The 23,332-nt window shown below is 45.3% G+C and overlaps 1 long non-coding RNA gene across 1 annotated transcript in view; it reads left to right on the forward strand.

Moving 5' to 3' along the window:
* LOC132251104 (uncharacterized) overlaps positions 1–23,332 on the forward strand; it is a 151,150-nt gene that overhangs the window by 51,300 nt on the left and 76,518 nt on the right. The gene's annotated exons all lie outside the window — the stretch shown is intronic.

A 23,332-nucleotide genomic window follows, 5' to 3' on the forward strand; every position in this document is an offset into this window, starting at 1 on the left:
TTTGCTTACACCCCTCTCTAACAAGGCATCTGGGCTTTGTACAGGACAGAAAAACCCACGCCTTAAATGTGCCTCAGTGTGAAAAAGTTAGAGATGGCTCTTGTGCCAAACCAGGCACATCTACATGTGTGCTTTACTGCTCAGTATACTGATTTACTGCACAGTAAAGCATCATTTTCTACACGTGCATGGCAATTGGGCCAGTGCAGGCTAATTTACTGCACCTTCGGATATTCCTGTCAGTACTTCGGGTACTATCTGACAGTGGAGTAAATTAATGCACTTAAATGCATGTGTAGAGGGGGATATCGGGATTAATTTACTCCAGCTCAAACTGCACCAGAGTTTATTCATTAATTGCACATGTAGATGCACCCACAGTATGTCAAATTCAGCCAGTAAAAAAAAAATCCACTGACATCAGGGACATGCTTTACTCTCCGGTATCACCGTGCTGTATAAAGCAAAAACTTCTGCATGTTTGGAGCCCGTGAACCTTGATCAGTGGCAGCAGACGGGACTCCCAGGCAGGGGTAGGAATAGCTCTCTGGATGGTGTGGAAGTTCAGCAAATATGTGGAGGGGGACAGTTGCCTTAAAGGATCTTGGCAGAGGATGGCTAAGCGGCAAAAATGATTTTAGTGATTTGCAGAAAGGATCAAATAACTCGTTTTGAATTTGCCTCTAATGGAAAGGAGAGAAGGTTGATTCATAATATTTTACTGCAGTGGAAAGTCCTCCACTCCCACTATGAAGACCTGAATATGAGCCCAATTATTGGCTCATCTTCCACCGTTTTTTTTTCCTTTTTGCACCTTCAGTTTTGTGAACGCAAATAATTGTGGGAACTCTTTTCAGTGTCATTAACGCAACTGATCTCCAACTATATAATTGCAATGGAGTGGCCTGCCGCCTTAGACGTGGAAGCCTTCAAAGGCAAGTAAGAGTTTTAGAAGTTCCTTAGAATAAGTCATGGAAGGGTTTGGTGCAAAGTCCTATAGATTCTCCACATGTAGCATTCAAATATTTCATGAACACTTGGGTAACTGGGCTCTCAGAGGAAATCCAGCTCCACATATAAAGGGCTCACTTTGTAGTGGAACAGGTGCACATTCTTTGTGCAAAAATGAGGCTGATTTTAGAGGAGGATAGCATAGGAAGGGAGAGACTCCACTGATCAAGAAAATGTTGGATCTGTGACCTCTGCCTGTGCTTCCCTACCTCCTTGCAAAGTGATGTCTAAATGTGCTAAGGACTTCTCCAGCCATTGGGCTGCAAGTTTTCCCAACCCCCTGCACAACCTTCAGAGAGAGATTCCCTTTTGTTCACCTGCCAGGCACCTGACATGGGCATGCTCGGGGTCTGATGAAAAAACGATTAGGAGAGGAAGCTGGTTCAAAATATGGAGAAAGGTAATTATATGATATTGGAATGGAAAGGAAGGAATGGAAGGAAATAATGGTTTTAGTAGCTGTATTTGGGGTGGACTGGAAACAATGGCCAACAGGAAAATGAAGGGGTTGTCAGAACACCAGTTACCACTCCTTGACTTGGGCAACCCCTATGCTGCTCATAACTTATACTGAATGAAGGTATGTACTAGTGAGTGATTATGTCCATAGGATTTCATGCTAGATCAGAACATATGGTTCAGACCATTTACCCTACATCCTTCCTGTCACTCATTTCCCCCCCCCCCTCCACCCTCTTCTAGTTTCCCTCTTGGACATCCCCCCTAATGTCAGACTGGCATGCAGGATCTGGGTCACCACGCCCACACATGAGCCAAGAGCTTTTCAAACCAGGGAATAATCACTTGGCCTATTACATGCAGATTTATGGTCATTTGTATTCTTAAAACACTGGACGAAGGCTAGAAGTATAGCCTGAGCTTGCTGCAGATCTACTTCATTATCTTTTTAAAATTTTTAATTTTTTTTAATTGCAGGCTTCCCTGTAAACCACAGCGGCATTTCTACCCATAATGAGCTCTTTGGCTAAATAAATACCAGTAAGTGTACAGAAGAATTTCTAGGGTGTGCTCTTCTGAGGGCTAAGCGGATTGCATAAATTAATTGATTAAGTCATTATGACTGACGTGGTGGCAAAAGCAATCCTGGAGCTGAAGATTATTTTAGAACCTCAGCTTTGTAACCACATTTCCAGAAAACTTCCTGTTTAAGCCACATGATGTCTCCAGTGATAACGTTTAGGAGCATTGCACTAAGTAACAAATTGCTTTCCAGCATCAATATGGCAGTTAACTACCATGTAATCAAGCCAAGATGGAGAACTCTGTTTGGGTTGATGCTTTTTATTTTTTTCTTTTTTAAATTAAAACTTGAAATAACAGATTTCCTAATTAGCATTTATTTCTTACATTTCTAAACTTCATTGTGGGTTGAATTTGGGTTTTGTTTCCTTTTTTTTCCCCCCTCCCTCCTACGGAAACAATTTTTATTCTTTAATCAAATGTTTAAAAAGTTCTTTAGTTATTCTTAGCTTAAGAAGAAAATGGTTTTGAAAACGAGAAGACATACAATATGTTGGAAGCCATTAATTAACGTAATAATCAAATACTACTGAGTATAACCAGCAGTTTAATAACTCTCTGGAGTGGAAATACTTTCTCATTCCAAATTGGTATGAAAAGTTGCGTTCTCAAGGGTGTGCAAATAAACAATCTGAAAACGGATTAGATTGGAGCTAAATGAAATGAATGCTTCATTTTGACCTTTTAAATTTTTATCAGTTGGATGATTTCTAAACAAAATTGTGAACTGAAAAGCCACATTTTTAAATTAAAGCAGGGTGTTTCAACAGCTTTGTCACCTTTCTCCCCTCTCCCATTTTTTTTTTTAAACCAGAATGAATTAATAACTAATGCAGAGCAAGGGTAACCAAGGTACAGAGGTGAGTTCATTTGTCTTCAGGAAGGTGCTAGCAGAGCTTGGGCTGGGACACTTCTCCCCTGGCAGGCCATGCTGTGTGCTAAAATGAGCCTCTATGCGCGTGCACAAACTTTCATCTCTAACGATGTCAGCGGGGAAGATTTAATTATGACAGCATCACTTGACATCAAAATAATATTGTGCCCTCCCACCTTGAAGGAACCAAACATGGGCAGTACAACCAGCCATGCTCCAAACCCTGGCGAGGCTGTTTAATGGCTCGTCGCTTGTGGCTGTCTTTGATCCTTGGTCTCCAACACGCTTGAGAGCCTCTGGAGAGGAGCCTGGAGGAGCGTCAACACTAAACTTCCACATTTGGCAGTGCCTGCAGGTTTAGTGGGTGCAGCGAGCTCCGGACTGTCTTGGCTGCACCTTGCTATTATCGCGGCATAGACAAGGCCTTAGTCTCCTCTGCTAAGATTGTCCCAACTATTCCAGCTTGGGTTCATTTTCTTGAACACGGGTGACCAGAACTGTGCTCACGATTCCAGGTGAGATCTCTCCAGTGCCTTGTCCAACGATGTACACTTCTCTGCTTTCTGGAAATGCCTTACGGGCTGCATCTTAGGATGGTATATGCCGTGTTTTGTAGCTGCGGTGACTTGTCCTCTTGTGGTCAGCTGCATTGCTCTCCTCCCCTGTTACGTGCAACTGGTGAGTTCCCTGGTCATCATTGGGAGGTCCCTAAGTATGTGTTCTTGCAATGCATATGACTAATTTTCATTTGATTTCTGTTACTCTAGTCCTCAAGTTTATGTAGTTCTGTTGAATGATATTCCAGTCCTTTTCTGTGTGGGGCAGCAGGCAGACTGACTAGCCCTCTGACTGCTTGGTTTAGACTGGTTGAGTCCCCTCACCTGGTCCCAGTTAAACTGAATTGATGTGGCTGCTGGCATATAAGCAATAGCCTTTGCAGTGCTCTGTGGGCACTAAAGGCATATTGCTCCTCTGCCTTCACCTCAGGGCTCCTGATTGCCTCACTTCTGACACCCAAGTCTGGTTCCTGCTTGGACCTCTTGCCAAACTTTTGGGTCCCCGGCTCTTGGGCTCTAGGCTTGTGCCTCCTGGCTAGTGACCGTTGAGCTCTGACCTGCCCTCACCCCCCTCCTCCCTCCTCTAGACATGCAGGTCATGCCTGTGACAATACGAGCAAAGACTTCCAACTTTGTACCATCAAAAATTCCCTTTCCATGCTCTTACTTTTGATGCCAAAAGCAGTAATGAAAATGAGATTGGTCCTAACACCCATACTTTCACTAGTAGCATCCCTCCAGCCAGGCCTTTCTTCCCCTTTTAACTTAACACTGCTGTCCTCTCCTTTTTAGCCAGTTCTCTACCTCTCTCTCAATTTTTTTTCTTTAAAAAAAAAAAAATAAACATCTCAACTAATAATTTCCTATGTGGCACATTTATGGGTACGGGCAAGAGAGGAGGGAAGGGATTCCTTGTTCCAAACAAAACAGCTCCAACTTTTAACACTGCTTCCCCCAGAGTTAAGTATGAAGCAGTTTTGTTATCGCTCCCAGCTTGTGCCTATGCAGTTGTTAGAGCCTAATAACTGCTCCCCACTTGCAATCAGCAGTTCCCTTTTTGAAACGGCTCCAAATATACCTTTGTCCACAACCCGGTGATGCTTAATGTCTCTATTGGCACAACTGCACCCATACTAGAGGGCTGTACCTGTTCAGTTAGGCCAACCGTGATCTTTTTAAGCGGTGCAAAAATCGAGTAGGCAAGCCCTAGGGGCATTGTCCATTGTCATTTAGCAAATTGCAGGCCAAGCTTTAAATCGGTACAAGAAGTCCTGAATCTTAGTCCTCGGCTCTAAATAGCTTGCTCTCATAAATTCATACAAACTGTTCAGAATTAGTTAGTGCTTCGCCTATGGAAATCCTGGGGATAGTTTGATCAGTTCCTACAAATGCAATTAAGAAAAAAACAAACACAACCTTCATGAAAAATCAATACTTCAATTAGGGCTCTGTATAAACAACTGTATTTGAAACACCAGGCTTTACTCCAGAGAAATGCATAGCAAGCAGTGCAGCTGCAAATAAAGAGAGCATTTCCTTTAGCATCTTGCCTTTCAATCGTATATACTGCTGGTTGAACAAGTGTCGTCCAAATACACAGAGCGCTGGCCAAAACCAGACCTGTATTATCCCGTCTATGGCCTGATCAAATCCCTGCTGAAGTCAGTGGGAGACTTTGCATGGTTTCTGCTGGCCTTTGCACCAGCCCCATAGGTTGAGATTTGAAAGCTACCAAGGGGATTCGTTTTAATTTGAAATGTGCATTCAAATCCGTTATGCAGCTTTGAACTTTGGCGCTGCAGTGTTTTCTTGCAAAATGCCTTTCCCTGGTTGGTTTGTTTGCTTCTCATCACTAATCTAGGTTGAGTTCTGGCACTGTACACTTTGTATGTATTATTGAATATACTCTGTCATCCTTTGTGTCAGGGGGTCCTTTAGATGCACACAGTGTAGCTGCTATTTCACTGTCAATGCAAAGATGAGCAGTTGCAGGCTTCTATGGTTGTTGAATGCACACAACACACAATCTCTATACACCCCGGCCTATTAAAATCTAGAGAAAGGGGCTGCTGACTTCAGTGGACATTGAATTGGGTCCGTTAAACATGGAAGTACATCAATGTATCATAGTTATGTCTTGAACAAAACTATTTGCAGAATGGATGCAGGTCTTTTTCCTAGGAAACTTCTTAGTACAGAAAGTCTGAACACTGCTCTTCCATTTCTGTTTTGCATTAGCCTGGTGAACAAAATCAGCCAATGCAAAAGCAAGGGCAGTCAAAGCCATCTATTAGATTGCATGATATTATCAGGGGCACCGGGAAATCCTTGTGGAAACTCCTGAATCTTTTTCTTTAATTGAAAGGTTTATTCTTCATTCAGTTGTCTGATCTGCTCAGACACATAGGTAAATGCCGTCTAGCAGCTTTTACCATTAGGCTTCAGGCCTAATCCCCCTCTCATTTAGACCGGTATACACTACAAGCGTCTCCACTGAATCAAAACTGGTAGAACTAAGAGGCCAGGCCATTTCACTTTGTTGCCAAAGGGTTTTCCCAAAAGTTTGCTCCTTGTTTATAAGCACATTGGGTGGGGGCAAGGGAGGACGAAAGGTCCACATCTCGTACTTATAAGTACTCGTGAAGAAAAGCAAAGCCCTCTTGAAAAGATAAGATTAGTTTTAATTGGCGACTGACCACAAGCAAGGGGATGACTTAGCCGTTCAGCCTCTACAGTGAGGTTCTCGTTCAAGACTAGGACTCCTGGATGCCAACCTCACTTTGCAAACTCCACCTATGTGAAATCCAAATGTTGGCACGGACCAGCAGCCAGTAGTGATCAGCATAGCTCTACGGAAGTAAAAGCAGTACTATTCGCACGTATTTAAAAGTGGGCATGCAGTGGTAGCAACTGGTATCAGTGGTTGGCGGAAAGCAGGTCATCTCATTGTTGCCGTCCCCTGAAGAAAAGCACTATATACTGTGAGAGGAGGAACAGTCTTTGAAGTCAGGCATAATTTTGCTCGACCAATCTTTTATATGTAGACGGGCATTAAGGAGAGAGGCCACTGCCAGAGGCAGGATAGCAGGCAAGATACGCTATTAAATTTTCAGTACGTGTACTCTGAAAAGTTCTGCTCTGACCTCCCCTTGGATTGACTGCAGTGAAGTCAATGGGATTGCATGGGGTTGTAACCAGAACTCCCTTGACTTCATTCCCTAATTATCAATTAAAGTTTTTACCATGATACTTTTCTGCTTTTGCAATGAAAAATTACTCAGTTTGGCTGTGAGGATGTGCGTATTGCTGGCCTCTGAGCAGTGGCGCTATATGAAGGATTCAGTTTGGGTTCCTGGAAGAATATGCAAATACTAGTCCATTAAGTGGATGACCTTAATGTCATTTGCTGTTCCTTTAAACATTCAGCAGGTATTTTTTAAGAGCCGTCCCTCTTATTCCTTGAAATTCAAAAGCAATATAAATTAATTAACGAAAGGTCAGAGACTACTTCTGCTAGAGCTGATTTGTAAGCAACTGCAGCGCTGCATTTGTACATGTTATAAATGCTAATAAGTGTCCTCATTTAAGATCATACTTCAGTCTTAATAGTTTGGATAGTCTTTCAAGGTGCCAGAAACCAAAGAGTTAGGGGAAATGCTAAAAAATGAAATGAAGGGCTCTGGCCCAGCAAAGCTAACTGTGAAAGAACATTTTATAAGCATAGCTAGGAAATGCAGCAGTCTTTTGATGCATGTCCTTTGCGATTGCATCTGCTGGATTCATCCACCATTACCGATGATATGCTAAAATTGATTTAGTTCTTGGTTGGTAGTGGGGGGGGGTGTGTTGTACAGATGTTATTAGACCTGATTCAGTCAGGTTCTGAATCAATCTCTGCTTTTCAGCTCTCCATTTTCCGCTTGAGGATAAATGGCCATTCGGTTCCAAAGCAAAAATTAAAGGCTGTCATTACCCAAGAGAGAAACCTGCGTGCATATATATGTACGGGAGGGGGGTAGAGGGGCGGACTATAATGATTTGTGGAACCTTTCCATTTTAAGAGCAAAGTTATTTTAGTAAAGGAAAGAAGTAGAGCTACACGCAAACAAGCTTATACACCTCTTGACTTCTCACTTTGTTTTCCACGTTTACTGTATCCTGTCTGAAGCGCCATGTGTCAGGGATGGCTGGCAGCCAAATAATACGCTGCAAGTAACTGTATAAAAAGCTGTGTCGGGTAATCTGTTGGCACAGGTCTGATTCGTAAAGCACAGGAAATAATGGCAACGTGCCTGGAGGATTATCCCTTATAGCGCTGCAAGATATTCAGCAGCCAGCTGGGCTCCTGGCCACGTCCTGTAGCCACCGCATGAGTCATGGAGCACCACCAGATGCAGAAGCAGGGAAGAACATGGGGGAAATCTTCCTAAATCTATAGGTAACATCTAGGAAAGATTGAAATTTAAGTTCTTGCTGTGAAGATGGCAAGAAAGAAAGTTATGGGTAGAATAGAAGGTATCGAAGGGGTGCTGTGAAAGAATAGCGGAAAATATGGATTCTAGCTCTCAGTTAGACCTTAGAGATGCCATTGATTTGACTCTTTAAAAGTGGGGCCAAAGTAAAAGCAGAGGCACCCCTGAATTTTGAATAAGTCTAGAGGCCAAGCTCAATTGAGACCTGAATTGGTCTGCTCAAATGCATCGCTCATTTAGGAATTTGCATTTATTTTTTGACTCTGTGCATGGGTGTGTATGTACTGTAAATTCTAGTAATGAGAGCCTACAGTTTTATTTGGTTTTTTGACTTGTGTGTGTGTGTGTGTGTGTGTGTGTACTTTTAAATCCCAGCAATAAGAGTCTATAGCTATTAAACTATCTAAACTGTGGTTTAGTTACCTAGCTATTCAATCTCATGCTACGGGCATTAAAAAAAAGAAGATGACGACGAAGAAGAAATGCACTTCCATTGCATTTTAGTGTTTGCCCCAGCTGACCCTGGAAGCAAGCAGAGCTGGAAGTGTAGGTAGATGGGCTGAAGGCCAGTCACAGAATGTACCATGCCTTCTGGCAACAATACAGCAGATAGGCTACAAAGTAATTTTTCTTTTCTCTGCTTATATCCAACTCTGCTAGAGAGCTAAAGCAGAAAGCAACGTAGTTCACTGCGGGAGTCCTTATTAGAGAATTACCAATTGTGGACAAAAACATCTGATGAACTATAATGCCTTCATCTCCCAAATGAAAGGAAAGGTATGTATTTAATCCACACCAGGGCAGGTCATTTCAAATCACTGAGTGGGTTAAGAAAAAATTAGTCTGGTGAGGACTTGGAGCACAGCTGTGGTTTGCCAACAACTCCTGGGAGCTTGCCTGCTCCCTCCCCGCAGCCAACATTGCACACTAGTGTTTCTTATAAAGTTATGTTTCTTTATAAATGTAATATCCATTTTTGCAATATCTCTGTGGTGCACTTCAGTCGAGCACTCTGCTTTGTGGGCAAAGCACCAGCTCTCCGCTCCTGAGCAGAGACAGGGCTCGATTCAGAGTGCAAGGAGAAGGGTTATTTGTGCCGCTGCTTTCTCCGTCTGTTCTGGCAGTTTGGCCCCTTCAGCTCCCTCACCCACGAGCTTTCCTCAGGCCATATTCATACCCATGATAGGAACACTACTACATCAGTGAACAAAAGCTTTCGAAAAGACTTCCTCACACCCCATCAAGCCCATCCGAAACCTTGCCACCAGCTAGCCATTTCCCTTAGTGAGAGGAGTAAATGCAACCCTAGTCTCTGCATGGGGAAAAAAAATGTAATCCCAAATCTCTTGGGGAGCAAATGAACCCAGCAAGCAATCGGGGTGAGTTATACAGCCTGCTAGAGTTTACATACTTCAAACAGCTGGGCAGGGCACCAAGGGAAGCGAGCACAGTTCAGCATCTGTGCCGGTGCAAAGACAGCCAAAGACATGCTGTCTTTCCCACCAGATTGAGGCACAACGGAGAGGCCGGTATGAGAACAATCCATTCTTGCTGTTGGAGCCCTGGGAACTTAATGCAACTACCGCGGAGGCACAGGAGGAAAAGCATTTTGAGATGACATTTGGTGACAGATGTTACAGACCCCCGTGGAGGAAATGGCAGGGAAACATGTCTGTCTTTGTGAGGGAGAGGGGTAGGGAGGAAGAACGCCGAGATGGTATCGGGAGGGTGTCTACAGGATTTGATGCTTGTCTGGTCCTAGCAGAAAGCGTGACAGATGGCCAAGAGACAGCAAAGTCAGGAAACCTGTATTTCCATTATGTCCGTCGGGTCTAATGGCAAGTATTGAGCCACAAGCCAATATTTGGGGATGTTTGAGGATGGGGCTATGATGAGGAGGATGTGAAGCAATTCAAGGCAAAACAAGGAACAGCAACTTGATGAAACCAGTGCTAAAGCCTGCTTGAATTTCTCCAGAAATTAATCAAGACCTGCCCATTGCTGATCTCAAGAAATGGAACAATTCAGTTATTTATTATGATGCAGAACATATTGTACTGTGCTCAGCTTTTATTTCAAGGATTTTAATAGTTGTATGAAAAAGACAAACTACGTCGGGCCAGTCAATTACTTGCAGAAGGCAATATATAATTTCAGCTCTTAAAAATGAACGTAATGGAAGGAAAACACAGGACTTGCCACTCCAGCTCAGATTGGAAGTCAGTCCACTCCCATTGCTTGCCTTCCACATTGGCTGCTTGCAGATGCTACAGAGGAAGGAATGGGAAGTGACGGGCCTGATCCTGTTTCTGTTGAAGGTGATGGAAATTGCACAACTGAACAAGATCAGACAGGAAAGATCTTGACTGCAGAACTACAGTTAACCTTAATGGGACCAAGATTTCATCCCTGGTCTTTATGGAACATCTTGCCTCAAGGGGATTATATATATAATCTCCTAGTTCTCTCTGTGTGAGAGAGGCCTTTGCCCTGAAGTATGAGGGCTTATATCCCTAATTATACTTATCCTGACTTAGGTGACCATGGATGTTCTTATTAGTTTCATAAATCTCTTTTTGAATCCTGATAAGCTCTACTACTTTGTTGCTGGTTAAAAGAATTATTTTGCCCTTGGGCCACTAGAAAGTGGTAATTCCAAATCATCTAATCGGGATCAAGCCTTATTACATTTTTCTGCTCAATGGATCAAGAATATGTCTAGCTTCCACCATCATAGTTGCAATAGCTTCTTCCTCCCTCCTTCTCATGTCCCATAGTTACAACTGATTAGCAAGAAGTTTCAGCTTCTCTCTTTCTTGATTGAAACAGCAATTATATGCTCATTTGTTCAGAGCTTTTCCATCCAGGATGACAATGGGAAAATTGACAGCAGAGGTGTTCAACCCACAACCCAGATCCAGCTCCCAGAGCTGACCTGTGAAGAGCTCTGCAGGCCATAGCTAGGTTGGGCACTATAGGCTTGCAGTGTGGTAAGGGGCCTGACCCCAGCACATGGGGGCCAGGCAGGGGCAACACAGGACACCCAGATTCCAGTTCTGGTGGGTTGGGGCGATGTGGAGCCCTGTGCCACCTCTGCCTGGGCAGGATCAGGCTCTGGGGCCCTGTGTCAGCCTCACACATTGGAATCAGGTCCCAGGTCTCCATGTGGCTATCACCCAGCCAGGTGGAGGTGGAGGTGGCTTGGGGCCCTCGGGCCTCATCCCAGCATGCAGGGACTGATCTGGTCCGCAGAAGAGCCTTGCACCATTCATCTGGTCCATGTGATCTAGTATCTGGTCCATGTGATCTAGTTGGGGACAGTCCTTCTTTGAGCAGGGGGTTGGACTAGGTGACCTCTGATTTTCTATGACTTTATGCGTGTACCTCTCAACTGTCCTTGCTTTGGACCCATTTCAGTCCAAAAGGTTATGTTATCCTGGTGTGCTCCATAGCACAGTGCTAGCCCTGCAACTGGAAACAGTGTAGCTGTATTAGCATAGCTCTTTGCCAGGCTTGATTAGCCCTGAGAAAGGAGGCCGATTAGCCCGGGAGTGCTGCCCTGACATGGCTACACCAGTTCTAGGATCTGAGCTAGTCTCTTTCCACGACAGCGCACTACATGGTCAGACTGGTGAGTGTTGGAGTTATTTACTGTAAAGAGCTTCCCTTATGAAAAATAACACATGTTCCTCACTTTAAGGCTTCCTTATACACATGGTCTCCCGTGTTTAGCGTGTGACAAGTTGAGGGGCCTTGTTCACAAAAGCAACTAGCCTGCAACAAGCATTCTGGTCTGTGTAGCAGCCCAAGTGGAGGTTGCTGGGCACAGAGCTGGGTGAATGCTGCAAAAAAAAATGTTCCCCAAATAGTCTTTCCAGTTTTAAGGGCATGTCTCTAGCGCAGCACGGGGCAGTGCAGTGCAGAGATGCTCAGCCTACCTGGCAAGGCACTATGCCTGGGCAACACAGCTATAGTGGCTCACGGAGATTGACCTGAAGGGTCTCTGTGCGGCACGGCCTTGTTTCATATCGACTCTTCGCTCCGAACGTGGCAAGTTGCACGTAGTTCAGGGCTATTTCTGCCTGCGGTGGCATCATGCCACATAGATATATCCTGAATAAATTTGAAAATATGGTTAAGCAACTGGGTTGGGTTGTGAGGGTCTAAACCAGTGCTTCCTAAACTTTTTTTCTCAGCATGGCCCCATCCGCTGACGTTGCAACCCCATTTGGGGTCGTGACCCACAGTTCGGGAACCGCTGGTCTAGACCCCCTCTGCCATTGATCAGCTCCATGATGACCAGGATGTTGTACTTCTCTGCACTTCTGCTTTCTCTGCCGGTCTCTTGCTTCCCCTTGGTGAGATCTTTGGAGCTGGCACTATCTTTGTTTTTGTGTTTGTACAGAGTCTAGCATTACAGAGGCTTGATCATAGCTGGAGCCTTTAAGGCCTTTCATGTGCTGCAGCGCACACGATGACAAAGATCTCGCATCAGGTGCTTGCTCTGCCACAAGCTTCCTGTGTGATCTCGGAAACGTCGCTTAAGCTCATTGGTAAAATGATTAAAATAGCACTGAAGTATTTGTTCTAGAAATAAGACAGTTATTTCAAACCTTAAATCTCTGCTGCTGCTACAGTGATTAAACAAAAAATCCAAGCTATTTGCCTTCAAAATGTTCAGAAATGGTTACCTCTAGATTTAGACTTCAAAGCAGATATTTAAGTGTGACCTGTCCCCTATCCTGACTGGTGTCGGTGCAGTTTACGACTGTCCAGCAGTTCTAAACTCAAACCAATCCTATTTAGGTGCCGGATCAAGGATTTATGTTGACGGGTCTGGCCAGAGATCTCTTGCTTGTTTTCTCGTGTCCGTAAAAATAATCTCCAATTCATACTGCGCTGAGATTCAGTGTGTGCTGTATGGGTTTTCTACTGTGCTGTCTCAGATGAGCAGGATGCTTTTGAAGAAGCAGCAGTGGCACAAAAAAGGCTTTGTACATGGTAATGCAACTGAAGAACAAACAGACGCGCTTGAGCTGGAACAAAGGCAGCAGGCATTTGTGTCAAAATGTTAAAGGCTAGGATGGAGGCTCAGCCTCTTCCCGTTAGTCTCAGATGCCTGTTTGGTATGCAGAGTCACCCCGGCGGAGGTGCCACGTTGTGACAGGAGTGGAAGGTGGATGACAATGAGAGAGGGATGTACTGAGAGGTAACACTTTGCTGATTATCAAGGTACATTTCCCACCCCCCTCGTTGAGCTCTTTGTACATGCCAGGGCCCCATGCCTTTCCATTCATCACAATTCTCCACACCTGCCTTTTGGCCAACAAAAGTACCAGCAGATCTGGGGAAAAAAAGTTTTCAGTGGGATTCCATAAACCCACCTAATCGGTCTTGGACTCATTAGCTAAAGGCATTCAGAAAGCATCCTCCTGTTGCCTAGAGTGGCTGCTGGAAAAAAATGGGAGACCTTCCCCCTCTCTCCCCTGAATACCCATGCAATATGCCCAGGATGCAGCTTTCAGCTGAAACACTCATGATGAGATTCAGACTAGTTAATTCAAGGAGGAGCAAAAGGCACCTTTAGTCCATACCCTTTTACTGAGATAGTCTGTCCCCTCCAATAGGTTGTGGTTACCTCTAGAGGTCAGTGAGCAGGGATCCAGGTTTTCTGGTCCCCATAGGGAAATGGAGAAAAACACAGATTTCCCCCTTTACCTGAGGAAAACGCTTTTTTTTTTTTTTTTTAATTTTAATGGAGGAACCTTCAGATTCTGTTGTTTTGCAAAAAGCTCTCTGCAGGGTGGCAGAGTTGCAGCCTGCAAGGGGCTGGGGGGAGTGGGAGGAGGGTGGTCAGGCAGGGGGCACCATGTGCAAGTATATGCACATGGCCCCAGGCAGCCTGCAGAGCAGCTCTTGCAGGTAAGATGGGGCGGGGGGGGGGAGAATAAAGGACCCTATAGGGAGAGAGGGAGTGAGTTGGGCAGGGCTGGGGCTGCTGCCCAGCCAGGGGTATGTGGGGCTTGGAACCCAGCTGCAGGGCCCTGGCAGGGAGTGGGTTGAGGCCACAGGTGGCTCATCAGGGGGCAGGGGTGTGGGGCCAAGTTCCTGCCACTGCACGCACAGCTGTGCATGGGGTGAGTGTGGGCTGCCCGCTGTGGGCTTGGGTTTCCTGTCTTACTGCCCGCCCTTGGGGCCTCTGCAGCCCAACAGCAGTGTGGGCCGGGGACACCTTGCCAAGGAAGCACAGAGCTCACAGCGGCAATGAACTTTTTAGCACAGCCCTTCTCTGCCCTGCAGCTCCGGGTCACACCCACTGGGCTGCAGAGGCCCCAGGGGAGGGGAGCAGCCTGTAGTGGGCAGCCTGTGCCCACCCCCACCCTGTGCATAGATCTGGGGGGCACAGGTATTCCTGCTCCCCCAGGCGTGCATGCACTGGGGGGGAAGCCGGCCCCACTGCCACTTGATCCCGCAGCGGGGAGGCAGCAGGGTGGGGGGAGCCTGGCTCTGTGCTCTGCTCTGCTGCAGCAGCTGGGGCTCGGGCATTGCTGGGCAGGGGGCTGAGGACCTGGGTCCCTGGCCCCATTGCCCTGGCAGTGGTAATGGGAAGAGTCAGGGGAGGGGGTTAACTATTGCCCTGGCAGCTGAGGTCCCCTCTGGCAAAATGGCAGGGGGGCAGGGGGCTGTGGGTGGGGAGTGAGGGGCACCAGCAGGGCCAGGGGGCTGGGGGGCAGGGGTGGGGAATGACGGGCACCAGCAGAAATGCCCAAGGTTCAGGTCAGGTCAGGTCAGGACTGACCCTGGGAGTTTTTCCTCTCGCCTTCACCAGCAAGGTTCCTCTTGCTCCAGAATAATTCACCCAGGTCTGACTGGTTACAGCAGCGTCACTTCTTTATAACGAACTGCTTTTCACAACCCCAACCGAAGGAGCTGATCTTTTCATTATGACGATGCAGCAAACTGGCTAGCGTTATAACTTCAAAAACCTTCTTCCATGAACGTCTCTCATGGTCCCGTGGGGGGTCATTATGACGCGGTCGTACTGTTCCATCCTCTCTTGCACAGGCCGTTAACTCCGTGTTGACTGGGGTAGATCAACTCAGTGTTGACAGAGGTTTAACATATTGAGGCTGTTTCAGCCATGATGATTCTTTGGTCTTTTCCTCATTTAACAATCACAAAGTTCATTAAATGCAATTTGATGATTTGGGACGTGTGGTCTGTGATCGCATCCCCTTCTCCAACCTCTCCCATTCCTCCCTCTTGTGCACGTGATGGGACAAAAGAGGTAATGATTTTATTTAATGCATTCAAGCTAACACGTTACTTGAAGCTGCTTGAACTGATTTGCAGAGTCTTGTGGGATGACGGCTTTCTGTTATTTCCTTTCCCAATAAAATAAAGTGAAGAGTAAAGACGAGTGATTGGTCTAAAATAAGAAATGTGTTTCCGTGTGGTTTGCAGATGACATCCTAAATCATTCAGTAGCTCGGAGCAGGTGGTTGTGCAACTTTCCACTAAAAGATGGAAACAATGTGGGGATGTGATTCAGCGCCATACCACAGCACTGGGAGACCATGCGTCTTGATAGCATTTACACTGGTGAATCCAGCTGTTCTGTGTAGACCCAGGCCTGCTGCTTTACGTTAAAATGTAGATGATGTTTAAAAATGTAAAAACCTCCCAAGCTCTCAGTCTAAGCCAATGGTTCTCTATCTTTTTGGACTCGAGCTGGTCCTGAATATGAATAGACTTAATGCCCCCACACAATGGACTCGAGGGAAAACACCAGCTCTTCTTTTTCGCTTGAAAAGTAATAGAGCAAATCTTCTGTTGCAAAGAGCTCAGAAAGAGCCCAGCAGGTCCGAGTGTTTTTAACACTATGGCTTCCTATTCGAAGTTTTTGTTTTTATCGTGCAAATCATATTTGCACACCTAGTAGTGCTAACTTTGCATGGCACCATACAGCACCTTTTGAAATGACCTCAAAGCACCTGGTCGAGACTCGCAGGTCTTTTTGTTGAGACTTTGCCAACATCATTTTGCTGCTCTGTTCTGCCGCTGAACTGTAATGTTTCTGACTGGCTGATGATATTAATAACTGTCGTTGCTCCCTTAATCAAGTACGGTATGCAGTATGTGCGTGCGCGCATGCACACGCGCACACACACACACACACACACACACACACACACACACACACAAATAGATCTATAGATAGATCAATAGCTAGACAGATAGATATAGATATAGCTATTGATATAGATATATTTCTGCCCCGTTTCTCCCCCTCTCCTCCCTCTGTCTATTGTTTCAGGATTTTTTTAGCAGTTTCTAGTGCAGCATGTTCTTTGTGGTTACTAAACCAGATTGTAACAGCCTCTTCGAGAGCTGCCTGTGAGTGTCAGTTAGTGAGGAGACATTCATTAACAGCTTTGGGATCAGAAGATAATGTCACCCTCTCCGTGCAGGCTCCCGTATCTAACAGGTATAATGACTTATGATTGTAGAGGTTCATGCTCATTCAGAACATTCATGTTCATAAGAGCTATAAAGACTGTTTTGTTCATCCCAGATAGGAGGCAATGGTGGCATTATGGATTAGAGAAGGATGCATATAGTTCAAAGAAATTATTTATCATTTATTTTGCTTTGCCTGTTTGTCTCTTGCCAGATTTTCCAAAAACAGGTCAGGACTCCCTCAAAATAAAACGTTGTTCAACGTTACTAATCGAATAGTATCTTTTGTTCGGTTAGAGATTATTTGTGAGCAATTTAGTGAAAATAGAGTTAATAAAACTCTTCTGTTGCTATTATTTTTCCAGAAATGCAGTTTCTGCAAGATACCAATGTTACGAGGGAAAATTGCAAGTTTGAAAAAATCACATTTTCCATTAAGAACAGTGACAGTAAAGACAATATTTGTGAATGTTCCTAATGGGTTATTTTCCTAATGAATTATTCTTGGGTTATTTTTCACCCACATTTTTATTTTTGCCTTTTTTTTCTACCAGGAAAATTTAACTCAAATATTTTATTTTGAGTCACCATGATCTAATCAATTCTTCTCCCCAAAAACAAAATGCAATTTAATATTGAACTAACTTAAAAAAAACAACAACCCATTTCTAGTCAGTTCAATAAACTAAAATGGAACTATCTTATGTTTTTAAAGAGGTGTAGGTTGTAGCCGTGTTGGTCTAAGGACATAGGCAGACAAGGTTCTTGGGTAAATCTGGTATCTTTTATTAGACTAACTCAGATAGTTGGAAAAATACTTCTTAGCAAGCTTTTGAGTATAAATACCCTTGGTTGGACTGAAGAAGCATCTGCAGTTGGTGTGTGCGCTCTTCCTGGATAGAACTATGTTTTAAATGAATTTTTAAAAAATTCTGTTTCATAAAGCAATTAAAGCTCTTACTGTAACTTTGGATGAAAGCAAACGCTGAAACATGAGATTGAAACATGGAATTTTTGTCTTTCTATCTGATTGAAATGTGAGTATTCCCAGTTCAAGTTGGTTTGTTTGGGTCTGCAGGTTATATAATACATAGGAAGTATAATTAGCCGTTGAAGCCAATTGCAACAGGATATCAATGGAGCAATGTGGACTTCAGGAAAGGGTAGAAATGTAACATGATAATTTTGTTGCATAGGATTGATAAAGTAGAAGTTGTCTATGCCTGAAGCTGCTCTGATCCAGCTCCGTGTGCTGTGGAGGGTCTGCCTGGGGTATGAGGGTGCTTCGGTGTGGGGCTAGCCGGCAGTCAGCCCAATCAGTGTCTACCCATGTGGAGCAGCACACTAAATAATGCCACCCAAGGATAGTATTTGTGTTGACAAGTAGTATCCTAGTGTGGAGCTTATTACTTTACTGTGGCATAATAGGGCTGCATGTGTAGATGCTGAAGCACCTAACTTAGGGCACTGACAGAAGTGACTTTTGTTGTGCTATTGGCCCCTTGAAAGCACTCTATGGCCATGCCCTGACTGAAGTCCATGGCTGCTGAGTGCTTTAAAAGTGCCCAGTCATGTGACAAATTAACCCTCATGTAACAAGGGTTCAGATGATGACACTCCGAAGTGGAACACCTTCATTAACTTCTGTCTGTCCCTGCACGTGATCGGGGCTGGGCTGATGCAGCCCAGCCCTGCCCCCTGGTGCTATCTGCAGGATGGGAGGGGAGGGAGCTGGGGTTTGTCCAGACTGAGATGGAGGAGGGATGGGTGGACTGGAGCTCACCTGAAGGGGCTTCAACCCATCCATTTCCCTCCATCTCAGGTTGAGTAAACCCCAGCCTAGACCTTCCTCCTTCCCTCCTCCCATTGTGCAGATAGCAATGGAGCTGAGAGAAGGATGGGGTGGGGCTAGGGGGCAGAGGCTGCAGGCAGGCAGCCTCACTCCACTGGATCAGCTCCAGAGTGGAGCTGAATCCCCACCACCCTGATCAAACAATAAATGCCTGTTGGGTCAGGGAAGATGCTGAAACTCATGGTGCGTTCTGCAAAGTACCATGAGTTACAGCAGCAGGGAGCTGTACGTCTGTCAGTGCCCTTAGCTCACTTCTGCTTCAGGCTTTTCTGAATGTCTGTACCTGGACTATATGCAAGGGAGACTGTTTAGGCTGAACTTTTCAAAAGAGCCAGTGAGATTTGGGGGCAAAACTTTGAAAATTCAAGGTTTGACATTATTTTTATACTTCCATATACATTTTTAAGAAGCACAATTTGCATTGAGAGACCTACCTTAAGTTTCCTGCAGAAAGATTTTCAAAATGGCAAGTTTTAAGAGTCTAACGCTATTTTCCCCAGTTAGGCGTTTCCTTTAAATGTGCATTTGGGTCTCAACTTTATATAACGAAAAGTCTAAAAATTGACTGAGAATGAAAATGCTTTACTTTGCAAGCACCAATTGCTCAGGGGGATTGCTTCTTCCAATAGCCAGATTTCTAAATCGGCTTCACGTGAACTTGAGATATCGGATCATGAAAAGAATACACTGGAGTCTGCCATGGTGCTGCTGCGGGATGTAAATTAGGTGTGCATTTGCACTCGCATGTGCATTTGAATACTTATTTGACAAAAATCTGGCCATGTCCAATAAAGAAAATGAAGCACTTGTATGCGTCTCCTTGCCATTGATTAGCAAGAGTCTGTCACAATTCTGCTTAAGCAAATGTTTCTTTCCCCATTCCCGTAAGATATTTTGGAACTTGAACATATTTTTTTAAGCAATGGTAATGGGAAGCAACAAAAGCTTGTGCTGCTTCAACCTGCCAAAATTTCAGCTAGCAGAGGTCTCCCTGGCTTTCTGTTCATCAATCTGTTGTTATGATTTCCTTTGCTAATCAGTGCAAAGGCTTTTCAAAGCCACTTTTGCAGGTCCTCAGTGACATGGAAGCTTTAAAGACACCTCAGTGCACCCACCAATCTGAAGTTACTGCTCCAGGGGAGTCAGATATGTGCTTGAAGGAGCTCGCTCACTTTATATGAAAGTGGCCTGAGTCAACAACACCTTCAAGCTATAAAACAATCTCCCAGGCTGGCGATTCCAGTTCTTTTAATCTGTGCATGGCTTGCTTCTCCTAATCCTGGACTTCCGGGAGGTGCTGCTCCTTGTGTGCCTCTGGCTCGCATTTTCCTCTCGTTATTCTTTAGATTAGCACATTCACAATGGAAGCGTCTGACAGACTTTTCTCCTGATGTTCCTAGATAAAATAAGAAGCAATTATTCAGCTGAAGTGTGGCAGGAGAGGGGGAAGGAAATGAAAATAAAGGGCGAAAGACTACAGTAGATGTGAAGAACCAGGCTCATAATTGCTGAGTTGTTTTTTTTTTTTAAAGTAAAGCTGCTGTGAGCTGTCTTCCACTTGATATACATAGTACAAAGGTAGCGGACCAGTAGGTCTTCATCCTGTTTTGCAACTGCTTTACCGAGTGCTAATGACTGGATTGTTTAAGAAGCTTGTAACTGCAATTTATTTGGACTCTATGTGAATTTTTCCTCTCTTGGGGAAGCGGGGTAGGGGTGGGATTCATTAGAGATTGTTTTTAACTCAATTTAAAGACTTCTCACTTGCTCCATCTACCCGGGTGATGGAAGCCTCCTTTAATTGCCTCCCTTCAAACAAGAGTTGTTTTCTAGATAGCATTCTTCCTTCCAATACACAAATGCTGCCTTCCCACTCCTTTTCAAGGAAATGAGATTCCTTAAGAACTTCTCAGCTTGTTAACAAGTTGTTAACATATAAATATCATCGTCTGGCTGGCTTCTCTCTGGAACAAAAGGTTATGATTAATAAAAATGAATACACCCAAAGTTCCCTCTTGCAGCTTGCACTGATGAAATAGTAATAACTTGGATTTATGTGGCATCTTTCAGCCAAAAGCACTTTACAGCCTATGTCTAAGAGGCACTGCTCCAACCACCAGAAAAGGGGAGCCGGCATGTGGTGTGCATGGGGGGAATAATAGCTTGGATGAAGGAAACAGGGGAGAGTTGCACTTTTCTTACCAAACATGGTGGAACAGGGCAGAGCAACAAGGACCTAGGGTTTGCAGAGGTTTTATCTGAAAGACCTATAATGTCAACAAGCTCAATTTATGAGATTCATGAGAGATTTTTATTCGGTGGGTTATAGTTGGGGTCATCAGATTTTTGTGCAAGGGGTTCAGAGGCTTCTTCAGTGACTTTTGTTACATAGTTTTATCACTTTATGGGTTTTCTACAAATTTGACAAGGGCTTACACATTACTGAGGGTCACACACAGTGAGAGGGTGTAGGGGGAGAGGGAGAGGGTGTAGGGGTACATGGGTATGTTCACACAATTGCCCACAACTGCATGCCATATGAGGCTTAAAGGTTAATTGTCATTTCCCCCTAGCTCATGGGCTGGAGGCCTGTGCTTTTAGAGCAAACATACTTGGGTTCCCTTCTTGGTGCTGCTGGAAAGGGCTGAGTATCACTGTTGCTCAGTGAAGCTTCATGTGATGCCAGCTTCTTTTCGCTATCAATCATTGTGGCTCTTGCCTAAAGATGAAGGGCTGAACTGAGCCTGCCAGGATTCAACCATGCGATTCCAGGGAATTTAGGCATTTCAACCTCAAGAACTGCATACACCAGAAATGCTCCATTAACAAAGGGTTACGCTGTACAGTTGACCTGACCGCTCACTTCTTGCTTTCCCTCATTATGAGCCCAGGTTTAAAGGGAAAAAAAAAAGTGCTGTGTGCAGTTTCAAGGCTGAGGATCTGATGACTGCTGCTAAAAAGTGGATATATTGTATTTTCCCTTGCTCTGGCATGAGGACAAATACAGAGCAGGGCCAATGCCTGGAGCTGATGTGAAGGGGCAAGGAGCTCAGGGACTTCTCCCTTTCTACTTGCCCCGGAGGGCTCAAGTAGACTCCTAGAAGGATTGCTAAACCTTTTTGAGCCCCCTCTCGGTGATGCTCAGCAGCCCTCTCTTCATCTGATTTAAAAAAATTAATGAGCAGAAAAGCACATGAAGAAATTTTTGCCAAATCAAACCATACGTACATCTCACTGGGCTCCTCCTTTTAGCAGCATGGACTGACTCGGTGCATCAGGTTTTCAGGGTTGCTCTTCATCAGGTTCCTTCTAGTTTTGGAGTCTGTGATTTCTCCTGCCTGCTCCTTTCCTCCGTGTGCCCTGAGGGGAACAAATGGTTCTGCAGTGCCCTCGACTTGCTCGTAACATGAGTATCAGGGATTTTTGCTTTTCTCTGTAGCATGGCTTGTGGCCATCTTGAGATCTCCATTCCCTGGCACTGCATTCCTATCACCTGGTCTCTGCTGGTTGCAAACTGTTTAGTGCCCTAAAGAATGCAATGCTTTACTAAACTCAGTACGGGGTCACGTGGTGATCTTTATACAAGAAGGCAGATTGTCTAATCCAGGGGAGGGTGGGTAATCCCAATTACTAAACTCAGTATGGGGTCACGTGGTGATCTTTATACAAGAAGGCAGATTATCTAATCCAGGGGTGAGCAGTTATTTGGGCAGGAGGGCCACTTAGGAAGTTTTGGTGAGCGGCGGTGGACCAGGTCTGCAACGGCGCACCAAAACTCCTCAAATGGTATATTACTAGACCAGCCTAGGACCCTGCAGGCACGAGGATGGGATGGGGCCATGGGCGGGTAGGGAGCGGTGTCTGTAGGGTGGCCATCGTAGAGGACAGTCTGGTTGTCCTCTATTCATACGAAACTGGATGCCTTTATGTCCTTTATGTTTCTCTCAGGTTTCGTATCAATGGAGGACAGAGTAGCTGTCCTCTTTGATGGCCACCCTAGGTGTCTGGGAGTGGGATGGGTGGACAGGACCACGGCTGGCGCAGGGGCAGAACTGCGATCCGCTCCCAGCATGGTCCTGTGCTGTCGCCGCCCTGTGATTCTGGCTCTGCCCCATCCCTGCCTACCTGTCCCACTCCCGGATGCTGCTTTTTGCCTGCAACCGCCTCCCATCCACCTGGCTGAGTGTGCCCTCCCTGTGGGGGTCCTGTGCCAGTCTCCATGGAGACCCTACCCACCTGCCTGCTCTGTCCAGTGCCCCTGATAGTAGGTGCAGGGCAGACGGACTGGGGTGCCTGGGCCAGGGGACTGGGTCTGAGGGACATTGGCAGCAACAACTAGAAGGAGCTGCCACTGCCAGGAAGCAGAGTCCAGCTGCCGTGCCACCCCAGCCATGCTGTCCGCCTGGGTGTGACGACCAGCTGCATATACCATGACCTGGGCTGCTCCCCATGGGCTGGGTGGGGCTAGGGCACCCATCGCGGGCTAGGTAAAATCCTTTGGCAGGCCAGATGTGGCCTGCAGGCCATATTTTGTCCACCCGGAGTTAATCCAGTGATCCTTCCTGACCTAAATCTTTAACACATTGGAAACTGTGGGCCATGTCGATTGGGAATTGCTAGTTACACAGCAGACAAGGTTCCTTGGGTGAATTTGATATCTTTTATTAGACCAACCCAAATGGTTGGAGAATAGTTATTAAGCAAGCTTTCGGGTTCAAAAACCCTTCGTCGGGCTAAGGAAGTTTCAGCAGTTGGTGTGTGCTCTTCCTGGACGGAATGAAAAATTACACAGCATGCATCCAAATCAGCATCTTGTCGCTGCAAGAAAATCCTCTTGCTTTACCTTCACAACTTGTGTAAAAATACGTAAAGTCCTGCCAAACTGGAGCAAGGAAAAGCATAACCATGCCAAACAACCCCTGGGTAAGACAATGGATGGATTTCAAATGCCAGGATCAGAGCTTGCACTAAACAAAATGCAAAGTAGAGGAAAGTCCTGTTTGGGCAGAATTTGCCTAATGAGGATTACTGTAATTACCAGACTGGATTTTTAAAATTTAATCAT

This window comes from Alligator mississippiensis, chromosome 6 (genome assembly GCF_030867095.1).
Source record: "Alligator mississippiensis isolate rAllMis1 chromosome 6, rAllMis1, whole genome shotgun sequence".
In the NCBI taxonomy this organism is placed as follows: domain Eukaryota; kingdom Metazoa; phylum Chordata; order Crocodylia; family Alligatoridae; genus Alligator; species Alligator mississippiensis.